Raw genomic sequence first — 12,650 nt, forward strand, 5'->3', positions numbered from 1 at the left:
TGGGGAATGAGAGGTTCACCCATGGGAACCTGGAGCCTTGTCATAGGTCTAGGGTGGGTAGAAGACAATGAGACCCTAACCAAGCTGTGGCGGTTTGTGGGGTCTGAGGTAGTTACGGTGTCTGGTGGAGTGCTTGGAGCCCTCGGGAAGCACTAGGAGCATCCGTCAACGGAGGTACCCGGTCGGGGTGCCGGTTGATCAGTTGCACAGACCCCTAAGGGTCTGTTATGTATTGTTGGGGAAATTTCAGAGGGCGAGATAGTGGTGACATCATGGCCAAATTTAGGTAATGATGTAAGGCTCCAATCCATGTCCGTTTGTTTACGTGGCCGGGGATTCCCTATGTAAGTGAATGGGCCGGGTGGGGTCAGTGGTTGGTAAGGACATAACAGGTGCAAGCAGTCACTGTTTTCTTAACAACCATTAACAGCTGGGATTCTGGTGATATCATTGCCCGACTATGGTCATGTGGCCATATTTAGGCAATGATGAAACATGGCCTAGGTCTGTTCCCCGTCCACTTGCTTACATGGCCAACCATGTAAATAAATGGGTTGGGTGACATCAGTAGTTGGCAAGTATAATGGCTGCAAGGATCTGCTGCTTTCTTATCATCCATTTACAGCTAGTCATGTTTGTCCACACTGAACACCCTAAATCAGGGATCTTCAAACTATGGCCCTCCGGCTGTTGCAGAACTACACATCCCATGAGGAATTGTAAAACTCTGACATTCACAGACATGTCTAGGCATGATGGGAATTGTAGTTCCTAAACAACTGGAGGGCCATAGTTTGAGGACCCCTGCCCTAAATGCTCTGCATTTAGATGGATGTCTCAACAGCCAAGGTTAAGATTTATTCTCATACCTACTGACCACTGAACACCAATGTAAGTGGTAATGACTTCCTACTTTTAAAAGAGAATACACCACTGACCCACAACATTTAACAGGGCACTCACTAGTGACAATTAGCATATAAAGGTTTACTCACTACTGGGCAATAACATTTAGGGTATAGCAAGGTTTAGTCCTTATAATTCAGAATCTCTTTTTTAGTGATAGACCCCTTGCATGTTTGGGAGGGAGGTGCCAGGTATTTTAATGGTAGGTGGGGCTGGCAGAGAGAGTGTGGTCAAGGAGCAGGCGGTGCAACATACAGGTGCATCTCAAAAGACGCAAAGGATTAGGAGAAGCCGCTGCTGCATCAGGTAACTGCACGCTGGTCTCTCTGCACGCTGTGCTAACTCGGCATTTAAGGGGGCACGCTGTGCTAACTCTGCATTTAAGGGGGCACGCTGTGGTCACTCTACATTTAAGGGGGCACGCTGTGGGCACTCTAAATTTAAGGGGGCATGCTGTGGGCACTCTGCATTTAAGGGGGCACACTGTGGGCACTCTGAATTTAAGGGGGAACGCTGTGGGCACTCTGCATTTAAGGGGGCACGCTGTAGGCACTCTGCATTGAAAGGGGGCATGCTGTGGGCACTCTGCATTGAAAGGGGGCACGCTGTGGGCACTCTGCATTTAAGGGGCATGCTGTGGGTACTCTGCATTTAAGGGGGCATGCTGTGGGCACTCTGCATTTAAGGGGGCACGCTGTTGGCTATCCCTGGTGTAGGATCACAGAGGAATGCAGTGATTTTGTGCAGTGCAGCTAGAAATTGAGGAGTTTAAGTTGTTCAGTTTGCAGTTCATTGGAGTAGCTCATGCTCTTTACTCCTATCCAAGTCTGCAGTTTCCAATGGGATTTTTGTACCTACGTAAAACCCCTTTCTCTAAGTTCAAAACTACAGTAAATCATAACTACTGGGTTATATTGCCTCCTCCAGGATTAGGACTAGTAGGAGTAGGACTAGGCAGAACAAAAACACCTGGCTACGCCCATGGGCCATAGTCATTTATAACCCACCCTCTCTGTGTGAGGTAATCAGTTTAGTAGCAAACAGCATTAGAAGTATCAGAACTCCATAGAGGGCGGGTACTGTGTCCGTCGATGGACTTTTTTGTACGCTAAGTACAAAAATCCCATTTTCTCTTTCGGTCATCGACAGACACAGCGCTCCATAAATCAGAACTACTGGGATGTCTAAAAGCAGTGCCAAAAGAAAAATGAGGGGTGGGGAAAATAACCCAAGGCTAAACATAAGAGCCCTTAACAAGAACACAGGAGCCTTAACCGGGGCACAGGAGCCCCATCTGAAAAATAAAAGTTTAAAGAAAAACACCCTTCAAGAGGGAACAGCTAAACTGCAAAACTTTGCGGCCAAAAGAAGCATCTGCAGATGCCAAAGTGCCTTATATAATTTTTGAAAGTATGCACCGACGACCAAGTGGTTGCCTTGCAAATTTAAGATATTTGTGCCTGATGACGGAAGGCCCAAGAAGTACTTAGCGCTCAAGTAGAATGCGCCGTGATAGGAAAAGGAATAGGCCTGAGTCACCGTTTGCCTGATTCATCTGGAGATGGGATGCCAAAGAAGCGGTCAGCCCTTTCCTTGGTACGTGCATAACCACAAAAAGTGGGTCTGACCTCCGAAAGGACTCAGTAGCTGCCAGAAAAAAACGAATCGCATGAACCACATCCAAGGTATGCAAAGCAAATTCCCTGGGATGAGTCAGCTTGGGGAAACAAGGAAGGCAAAGCAATGTCCTCATTCAAATGGAAGTCAGAGACAATTTTGGGCAGGAATGATGGACAAGGATGAAGAACCACTTTATCCCTATGGACCACGTATCCTCCTGTGGAGCCAAACCAGCAAAAGGGGCTGCATGTAGGACTGACGTTTGTAAGGAGGAAGGCCCACCCTTGTCAGAATTAGAATCAGACCTAGGTAAACCAATTCCCTGGACAGGGATTGGGGGGGGGGGGGGGCTTTAGGTCGTTTGGACATCACCTGAACCTTTGTAGGAATTAAATCTGCAGACTCAGCACCTAAAAAACCTGAAAAGGACAAGCTTTGTCTGCCTTTCTTGGTACCCCCAAAATAACCATTTTGTGAATCCCCTTGACACCCATAAAGGAGGCCCACAAGGCCAGAAACCAGCAAAGATGTCTCCCCACCCCAATAATGGGTGAGGGCAGACCTTCATGCTGAAGGGGTCTTGTCTGCGATTTGGAGAATCTAGCTCTAGGCTTACCAGACCTAGGATGCTGTTTCCGCTGATGAACGAAAGAAAGAAACCCCTAAGACCAGAAATAAAGAAACCCCTAAGAAAAGGAGGGTCACACACCGCTGGTATCATCCACAAGAAACTTTATTGGAGACTGTTTAAACAGAATATTGATCTGCCATAATGTTCTGTCTGAGACGTTTCCAACAAAAGTTTCTTGTGACTGATACCAGCGGTGTGTGACCCTCCTTTTCAGTTGACATAGAACCTTACTATTCTCAAAATAATTATAAGCAGATGTCCAAAGCATTCCAACCATCCACCATCAAAAGCCAAGAGTCCCCAACCCTCCCTTACATCATAGTGCACCCCCTCTTTGGGCTGCTGCTGTGAAAACGTTGGGGCTGGAACTGCCGATAATGCAGGGTCTGAAAGAGGGCTGAAGCAAGCTGCTGAAATTCACCGAAAGCTGGGACCAGGGAAGGAAAAGACGAGTGGTTGCTGCGACTGCACAGAGATACAGGAGATCTGTAGGAGGAGTTTTGTTCTGTCCTGTCTGCTGCTTACTCTGCAGGAGAGGTGCGAGGATCACATTAAATGACCTGGTGGGCTGAATTCGACCCGCAGGCCTTATTTTTGACACGTGCTCCAGACTGTTCTTTGGAGCCAGTGGAACAGTGCTAAAAAGGTGGTGTGCTGGCTGTGTGTGCTCTGAGGGGAACCAAAATAACCAGCGGCTCTTAGAGGGGTATGCTACATACATTGCTTGCCTATGAATTGAAAAAAAGGATTTACCTTTAGGTAAATTGCTGTATTATAGCCACTTAAGCCCCCAAAGATTTTACCCCCTTCCTGACCAGGGCCTATTCGGCACTGCGTGAATTTAACGGACAATTGCATGGTCGTGCGACGCTGTACCTAAACGAATTTGACGTCCTTTTTTTCCCACAAACAGAGCTTTCTTTTGGTGGTATTTGATCACCTGTGCAATTTTTTGATCATGCGCTATAAACAAAAAAAGAGCGTCAATTTTGCAAAAATAACAATATTTTTCACATTTTTTTTATATGAAATTCCCCCAAAAAAAATGTAAAAATCTAAATTTTTTAACATTTTAGGCCAATTTGTTTTATGCTACATATTTTTGGTAAAAAAAATCGCAAAAAGCGTATTTAGATTTGTTTGCGCAAAAGTTATTGCGTTTACTAACTAAGGGAAAGATTTTTGTAATTTTTGTTGTTTTTTTTTTTAAATGAGTAATGGCGCCGATCTGCGATTTTTTTTGCGGTACTGCGACATTGCGGCAGACAGATCGGACCCTTGACTGACATTTTTGACACTTTTGGGGTTACCAGTGACATTACTACTGTAATCAGTGCTATACATATGCACTGTTACTGTAAAATGACACTGGCAGTGAAGGGGTTAACTTTTTTGGAGAGGGAGGGGTTAAGTGTGTCCCTAGGAGCGTGTTTCTAACTGTGATAGGCTGTGACTTGAGGTGTAGGAACAGTGATCAACGGTCCTACATAGTAGAGCCGTATGATCACTATTCTTACACAGGGGATAATGACAGGCGGCTTGTTTAAATTAGCTGCCTGCCTTTCTCCCGCTCTAACGGACGATCGCGAGTGACCAGCGGACATCGGGTCCACTGGGCACACGCACCGGGGGTCCGTGACCGAGCGGGAGCGCGCATCCGGCGGTGCACGCTCGCTCCCCAGAGCCTCACAGGCTAGTGACGTACCGATACGTCACTTTGCCTGTGAGGGGCTGACCGCCGCAGTATATGTACTTGCGGCGGTCGGCAAGTGGATAGAGTGTGAAAACCTTTTCTAAAACATATCAGAAGTTGTTAATTGCATGCTTGTTCTGGATAAGGCCTCTTTTACACCATAGCATGCAGCTATGGTCAGCAATCGCAGCCTCTATGTTTATCTCTGGAATTGTTGTATTAAGATTTAGGGTTTCAGGATGGGTGAACATAGGACATGTGTGATTATCACACTGTAGAAAAATATATATTTCTGTATATACATAAGTACATTCAGTATTTTTAAACTTTTATAAATGCACATCAATGGTTAATTATGGTTTTATCTTGCATTCGTATATTCCGTAACCCTACATAAACCTAAGTACACAGAGTGAAATGGTTTAATATTTGCTTAGATAGAGATGGTAGTGCAAATGTTGCTTTAGTGACCTATTTCATTAAAAAATATTCCACTTTTAGTTATTTACCTTAGGCATGGACACAAAAGGAAACATTTTCAGTATAATCTGTTAGAGGTCAAGTTATCTTTTAACAGTGGCACAACTCTTGGCTTTGGAGGTTAGGTTTATTTGTCCTCTTCAGTTAGCCATATGTAAACTGGTAAAGCTGGATTACACATTAGGGACAACAAAGCCAGAAGCAGATAAATATTGGACATTTTATGAAAGCAGGTTTTTTTGTTTTTGTTCAAGTTTCTCTGCATAAGAAGAACTCCTTGAAAACAGAATATTTTATCTTGATTAATCATGCATCCAGTGAGGTTTTAGAGAGGTGACTTATATTAAAATGCCTACTATGAAAACTCACGCAAAAAAAAAAGTGATGTGTCATAGGAAACATTTGATATTGTTGTTTGTTTCTAAGCAGTAATCTGAAAGAATTACCATTTGTCTTGAATTTCTGTGCAAAATACAAGTTCCCCTCCTGGTATGTGTGTGTGCTTCGGTACTCCTGTACCTTGATAAATATTCAGGTATTGCATTGGGTTATGCTGATGCCTTCAGGAAATTAGACAACAGCAAAGCAAGAGAGAGAGAGGAAAAATCTTTCTAGTCTTTATCAAGATTTATATTTTATTTAGCAAGTTTGTCAAGTGGTGCCAGAAAGGATAATTTTATAGTTTTCAGGATCAACTGAAGCTTGGCATTGCCATAGCAGCAGAGTGATAAACAGGTCCAAGGCTCTGGTGCACCTGTCTGGTGGAATCCTGTTCATGAAAACCATTTTGAGGGTATGCTGGAAGGGCAAAGACTGTCAGGAGGGACATGGTACTTTGATCGTGCCTCTCTATTCCCTGATATGCCTGTGGGTGCTGCAGGGACCAAGCTGGACCTCATCTGTGGTGGATAGGGATTTTGCCTGTTTTTTACAGGGAGCCTATGTTGGTCTATACAGTCCATCTCTTTCTTAAGGGATTCATTCATTCGGCTGCTGCTGTTACAAAATTGGTCACATGGCCAGTGGTAGGAAGAGGAAGCTGTGCCACTGTGATTGAAATGTTGTTGGAATTGGGACAAATGTTTAGGGAACATTATTTCTAGGTTACAACTTTTTTTTGTGAATGAATAGTGGTACTATGTATCCCCATGCTCATTTACACAGGGTCTCCTTTTTGTTAACTACTTCAGCTCCAGAAGGTTTTATGCCCTTCATGACCAGGCCATTCTTTTCTATGCGGCACTGTGCTATTTTAACTGATAATTGCGTGGTCATGCAACACTATACCCAAACAAATTTACACTGAACAAAATTATAAACACAACACTTTTGTTTTTGCCCCCATTTTTCATGAGCTGAACTCAAAAATCTAAGGCTTTTTCTTAAATATTGTTCACAAATCTGTCTAAATCTGTGTTAGTGAGCACTTCTCCTTTGCCGAGATAATCCATCCACCTCACAGGTGTGGCATATCAATATGCTGATTAGACAGCATGATTATTGCACAGGTGTGCCATAGGCTGGCCACAATAAAGGCCACAATTACTGTATTGGGGGGGAGGGGGTAGGTCTGAAAACCAGTCAGTATCTGGTGGGACCACCATTTGCCTCACGCAGTGCAACATATCTCCTTCGCATAGAGTTGTGGAATGTTGGTCCACTCCTCTTCAATGGATGTGCGAAGTTGCTGGATATTGGCAGGACCTGGAATACGCTGTTGTATACGTCGATTCAGAGCATCCCAAACATGCTCAATGGGTGACATGTCTGGTGAGTATGCTGGCCATGCAAGAACTATGTACAGATCCTTGCAACATGGGGCCGTGCATTATCATGCTGCAACATGAGGTGTGGTCGTGGATAAAAGGCACAACGATGGGCCTCAGGATCTCGTCACGGTATCTCTGTGCATTCAAAATGCCATCAATAAAATGCACCGGTGTTCATTGTCCATAACATATGCCTGTTCATACCATAACCCCACTGCCACCATGGGCCACTCGATCCAGGGTCTGCCTAGGAGCGGGGCCCACTCCAGAGAAGTCAGGGGATCAAGGAGCTAGCTCACACAAGAAGTTTGACAGTAAAGGGGGTGCCCTGTAGTTGACTCTGAAGAATAGGAACAAAGGAGGTGCCAGGACTTGTCAAAAACTTTGCAAGTGTTTTCCTATGGTTTACTTTTTTTGTGAATGAGTACTATGTCTATTGGTTTTGTGAATGAGTACTATGACTACTATATTAGTTCTGCTAAGGCAAGAAATGGCTGGGTCCACAATGGGGACAGAGCATTTCTTTAGGATTTCCTACTCCAGGAAGATCTTTTTTGGGTTAGATCAATGACTATATAGGACCAGATACAATAGGGAATACAATGACAGAGGGCACCTCAGATAACCAAGGCTAGTTGCTTCAGCTAGTTGTTGCTGATACAGGTAGCTCCAAATCGAGACATGTGTGGATTGTTTTAAGAAGGACCAAGATGGTATCCTTAAGTTTTGTCTTAATGTCTGTGGCTCCTGTTGTTCCAAATCTTCAAATGCAGTTAAGGTATAATCCTTTTCATTCTTAACAGACTGCACAAAAGTGGGTGAAGGATTGTTAGGAGACAGACTCTGGAGCTGAGGGCGTGTAAACAGCCCCTGAAATTTGAGTCAACTACCATGTCTGCAATGTTGTCCAAAAACTCGTACATAGCAGCTTAGAATTATTTTCCAATTTAGACTATACCAAAAGAAAAGTAAACTTTTGAAAGGGTAATGGAGGACTTAGAGGAGTGCTGCAAGAGGGCACAGTAATCCAGGCTATTGATGTCAGGTCCTTCAGAGGGCACGGTTAGCAGATTGTAAGCTGCCCAGGACTGCAACTTATGCTTATGATTAGTGATGAGTTGAACTGCCCTGGGTATGGTTTGAGTAGGGTTCGGTGAACTTCAGATCCCAAACCCCACTGAGATAAGAATTGAATCTGTTGAATCAAATATGCCCATTTTCTGAGATAGTAGGGGAAACATGCACAACAAAAAAAAAAAAAACAATTGGGCCACAATTCCCAATTCCTTTAAATAACAAAATAATAATACCTGGGGGTGCCCTAGTCCTGCCTGTGAAGGGGTGCATCCCTTTGAGGTACAGAAAGTGTGGCAGTAGCACTGGCATTAACAAAGGAAATAATATATTTTGAATTGCCGGCATATGACATGTCATTGACTGCTTCTTTATAGAAAATAAATAAATAGCAGACAAACCCCTCCATGGGTCTATGTATTTTGGGGACCAGAAACTGGAAGCGATCTTTAACCAATACTGTTGCTACCTGCTGCAGAGAGCCTCCCACAACAAGGTTACTTCTGTTGGCAGGCAACAGAAAACAGCATAAGCTGGCGCTTTATGTGCAGCCTGTGGCTATCCTATTAGTCCTTATTGCTTAGGACAGATGAGGTTCTCCATGAGTGGAGGAGAAAGGGCTCCATGGCTCTGGTTGGGAAGCTTGTGTTAAGCTTTCTCAGTTTCAGGTAAAGGCTTGTTTGCCTGGCTGAAGACAGTGTCTCTTGGAGATGGCCCAGAACTACAGCATCAGACCTTATTTTATTGCAGGCAGGACGTCCAGCTGCTGCAGGAATTTAGCAGTAGTGTTCCTACCGATGCTAAATCAAGGACTCATCCCTGCCCTGTTCATTTGGCGGTGAATGTAAATGTTGCACATATGCTGAAAGTATGGTCAATATTTCCAATGTGCGAAGGGATCGGACCGGGTGAAACCAGATTTATTTTTATTGAAAACGTTTCTGCAATTACAAGGACATGAGTGAGGTATGATGACCTTTTAATCTGGTGGACAGCAACTGCTATTCTGTCCATACATGCTATTACGTATCTATATATATAATATTATCAACATTCTCATATACAGGAATAACATCCTCATAGAAAATAATAACCAATTAAACATGCTGAAATGTTGTTACTACTTCTGCATCATGGTGGTCTTATATTACAATCTAATATCAGATATAAACACATAACACTATAATAAACACATTCCTGGAAAACTGTAGTCATGTGAGGCGACAGTGTGACCCACTAACATTTGTGCAGTATGTTATTCAATCACACAGTAGTGACAGGAGCCTTTGCTGATCACAGGGATGTAAATGAAATCAATTTTGCCCTGTTTATAGCCCTAAATATACTCCTTCTTACCTGCAATTACAAGGACATGAGTGAGGTATGATGACCTTTTAATCTGGTGGACAGCAACTGCTATTCTATCCCCCCCAGGAACAAAAGGTCTAACTTTTTAGTTCCTCCCATGCCTTGCTTGCAGTTGAACTTTGTGCTTTGTGCTGCCATCTACTGGTAAATTAATAGAAATGCCATAAAACGGAAATGTGTTTTTTTTTTTTTTCCAATAAAAGTTTTATTTTATTCAAATTAAATGAACAACAATACAGCAATAATCAACATACATCGAATACATAGAAAGTAACACTCTTCTTGATACATACAATTAGCATAGGTTTCTAGAACTGAATACAAATGTTGGGGGGGGAGGGGGGGTGGAAGAAAGGCAAGAAGAAATACAGTATCAATTTAGACCATCATTTATAAGATACGACATAGCTCTTCATATGATAGTTTGGATCAAAGATGTTTAAAACTGTATAGCCAATTTGTTTGAGGAGAGATAGCCCCACACATCCCTGGTGTAGTGGGGGGGGGGGGGGGGAATCTCCCGAAATTTGTTTTTTTATGGGGTACCCAACATCCCTTACATAAACACTGTTTAAAAAAAAAAAAAAGCGTGGGGTCCTTCAGGTCTGGTATGAAGGGGGATCCAACACAAAAAAAAATGGTGAGATCCCCTCAAATTCCATACCTTACCTGAGTATGCAACCTAGCAGGCCAGGAAAGGGGGAGGGGTGAGTGTGCACCCCTGCTCCCCCCAACACACCCTGGCAAATCACTATACCCCCATGTTGATGTGGACAAGAGCCTTTTCCCCAAAACCCTGGCCTTGTGGTTATGGGGGTGTGTAGACTGGAGGCTTATCGGAATCTGGAATAGATACATGTGAACAGGGGTGGACTGACAACCCATGGGGCCCCCAGGCAATATGAGATCATGGGGGCCCCCTTTGTCCCTGTCCACATTCAAGCCACACCCACATAAAACACCACCTACTTATTGCACTGCCCACATTACACACATTTGTCCCTACCCCCTTTAGCTGAGGATGTACACATGCTGCGGCAGGAATTAAACCCCCTGTTGCTTTCAGTGAGTAATGGTGACCCATTCAAGTGAATGGGGCCCACTCTGCAAACATGTGCAGTGCACACAGTTGCAGCATGCTAGTGTGTGATCCAAGAAGTTGAAGCAGGTGATGAGGAGGCAATACAACACCTCCTCACTGCCTGCTTTAACCCTTTTTTTTGCTGTACTGCACAAGGTTGCACAGCCTTTGCAGAGAAGCCCCATTCACTTGAATGGGTTACGCTTGACAGGGCATATAATTCCTGCCGCGGCTGAAACATGTGTACACCTCTGGCCACTGCAGTTAGAGGGGGTGTGGTTGGGGGTGAGTAAAAACAGGGCTAAATTATGAGGTTTTACTGCCCCAAAACTGTGAATGTAAACAAGCCCTTGCTGTCCTGAGCCCCCTATCACAGTTGGTGTTTAGGGGACCCCTTGGATGAGGACAGAGAGGGATCCCTAAGATAAGGACAGAGTGTGGCCCCTGGGATAAGGACAGAGAGGGGCCCCTTGGATGAGGGCAGAGAGGGGGCCCTGGGATGAGAGCAGAGAGGGGGCCCTGGGATAAGAGAAGAGAGGGGGCCATGGGATAAGAGAATATAGGGGGCCCTTGGATGAGAGAAGAGAGGGGGCCTGGGATGAAAACAGAGAGGGGGCCCTGGGATAAAAGCAGAGAGGGGGCCCTGGGATGAGAGCAGAGAGTGGGTCCTGGGATGAGAGCAGAGAGGGGGTCCTGGGATGAGAGCAGAGAGGGGGTCCTGGGATGAGAGCAGAGAAGGGGTCCTGGGATGAGAGCAGAGAAGGGGACCTGGGATGAGGACAGAGAGGGGGCCCTGGAGTGAATCCAGAGAGGGAGTCCTGGGATGAGAGCAGAGAGGAAGTCCTGGGATGACAGCAGAGAGGGGGTCTTGGGATGACAGCATGGAAGGGGCCCTAGGATGACAGCAGAGAGGGGCCCTGGGATGACAGCAGAGAAGGACCCTGGGATGACAGCAGAGAAGGGGCCCTGGGATGACAGCAGAAAAGGGGCCCTCTGAGTACAGCATAGAGGGGACCCTGGGATGACAGCGTAGAGGGGCCCTGGGCTGACAGCAGAGAGGGACTCCTGGGCTGACAGCAGAGAGGGACCCCTGGGATGAGAACAGAGTGGGGGCCCTGGGATGACAGCAGAGAGGGGGCCCTGGGATGACAGCAGAGAGGGGGCCCTGGGATGACAGCAGAGGGGGGGGGGTCCTGGGATGAGGGCAGAGAGGGGGTCCTAGGATGACAGCAGAGAGAGACCCCTGGGATGACAGCAGAGAGGGGGTTCTGGGATGATGGCAGAGAGGGGGCCCTGGGATGACGGCAGAGAGGGGGCCCTGGGATGAGGGCAGAGAGGGGACCCTGGGATGAGGGCAGAGAGGGGGCCTTGGGGTGAGGGCAGAGAGGGGGCCCTGGGGTGAGGACAGACAGGGGGTCCTGGGATAAGAGCAGAGAAGGGGTCCTGGGATGAGAGCAGAGTGGGGGTCCTGGGATGACACCAGAGAGGGGGCCCTGGGATGAGAGAAGAGAGGGGGCCCTGGGATGAGGGCAGAGATGGGGTCCTGGGATGAGAGCAGAGAGGGGATCCTGGGTTGAGGGCAGAGAGGGGGTCCTGGGATGAGGGCAGAGAGGGGCCCTGGGATGAGAGCAGAGAGGGGGCCCTGGGATAAGAGCAGAGAGGGGGTCCTGGGATGAGAGCAGAGAGGGGCCCTGGGATGAGAGCAGAGAAGGGGACCTGGGATGAGGACAGAGAGGGGGCCCTGGAGTGAGGACAGATAGGGAGTCCTGGGATGAGAGCAGAGAGGAAGTCCTGGGATGACAGCAGAGAGGGGGTCTTGGGATGACAGCATGGAAGGGGCCCTAGGATGACAGCAGAGAGGGGCCCTGGGATGACAGCAGAGAAGGACCCTGGGATGACAGCAGAGAAGGGGCCCTGGGATGACAGCAGAAATGGGGCCCTGGGATGACATCAGAAAAGGGGCCCTCTGATGACAGCAGAGAGGGACCCCTGGGCTGACAGCAGAGAGGGACCCCTGGGATGAGAACA

Source organism: Pelophylax lessonae (assembly GCF_965119305.1).
Source record: "Pelophylax lessonae genome assembly, chromosome: 9".
In the NCBI taxonomy this organism is placed as follows: Eukaryota; Metazoa; Chordata; class Amphibia; order Anura; family Ranidae; genus Pelophylax; species Pelophylax lessonae.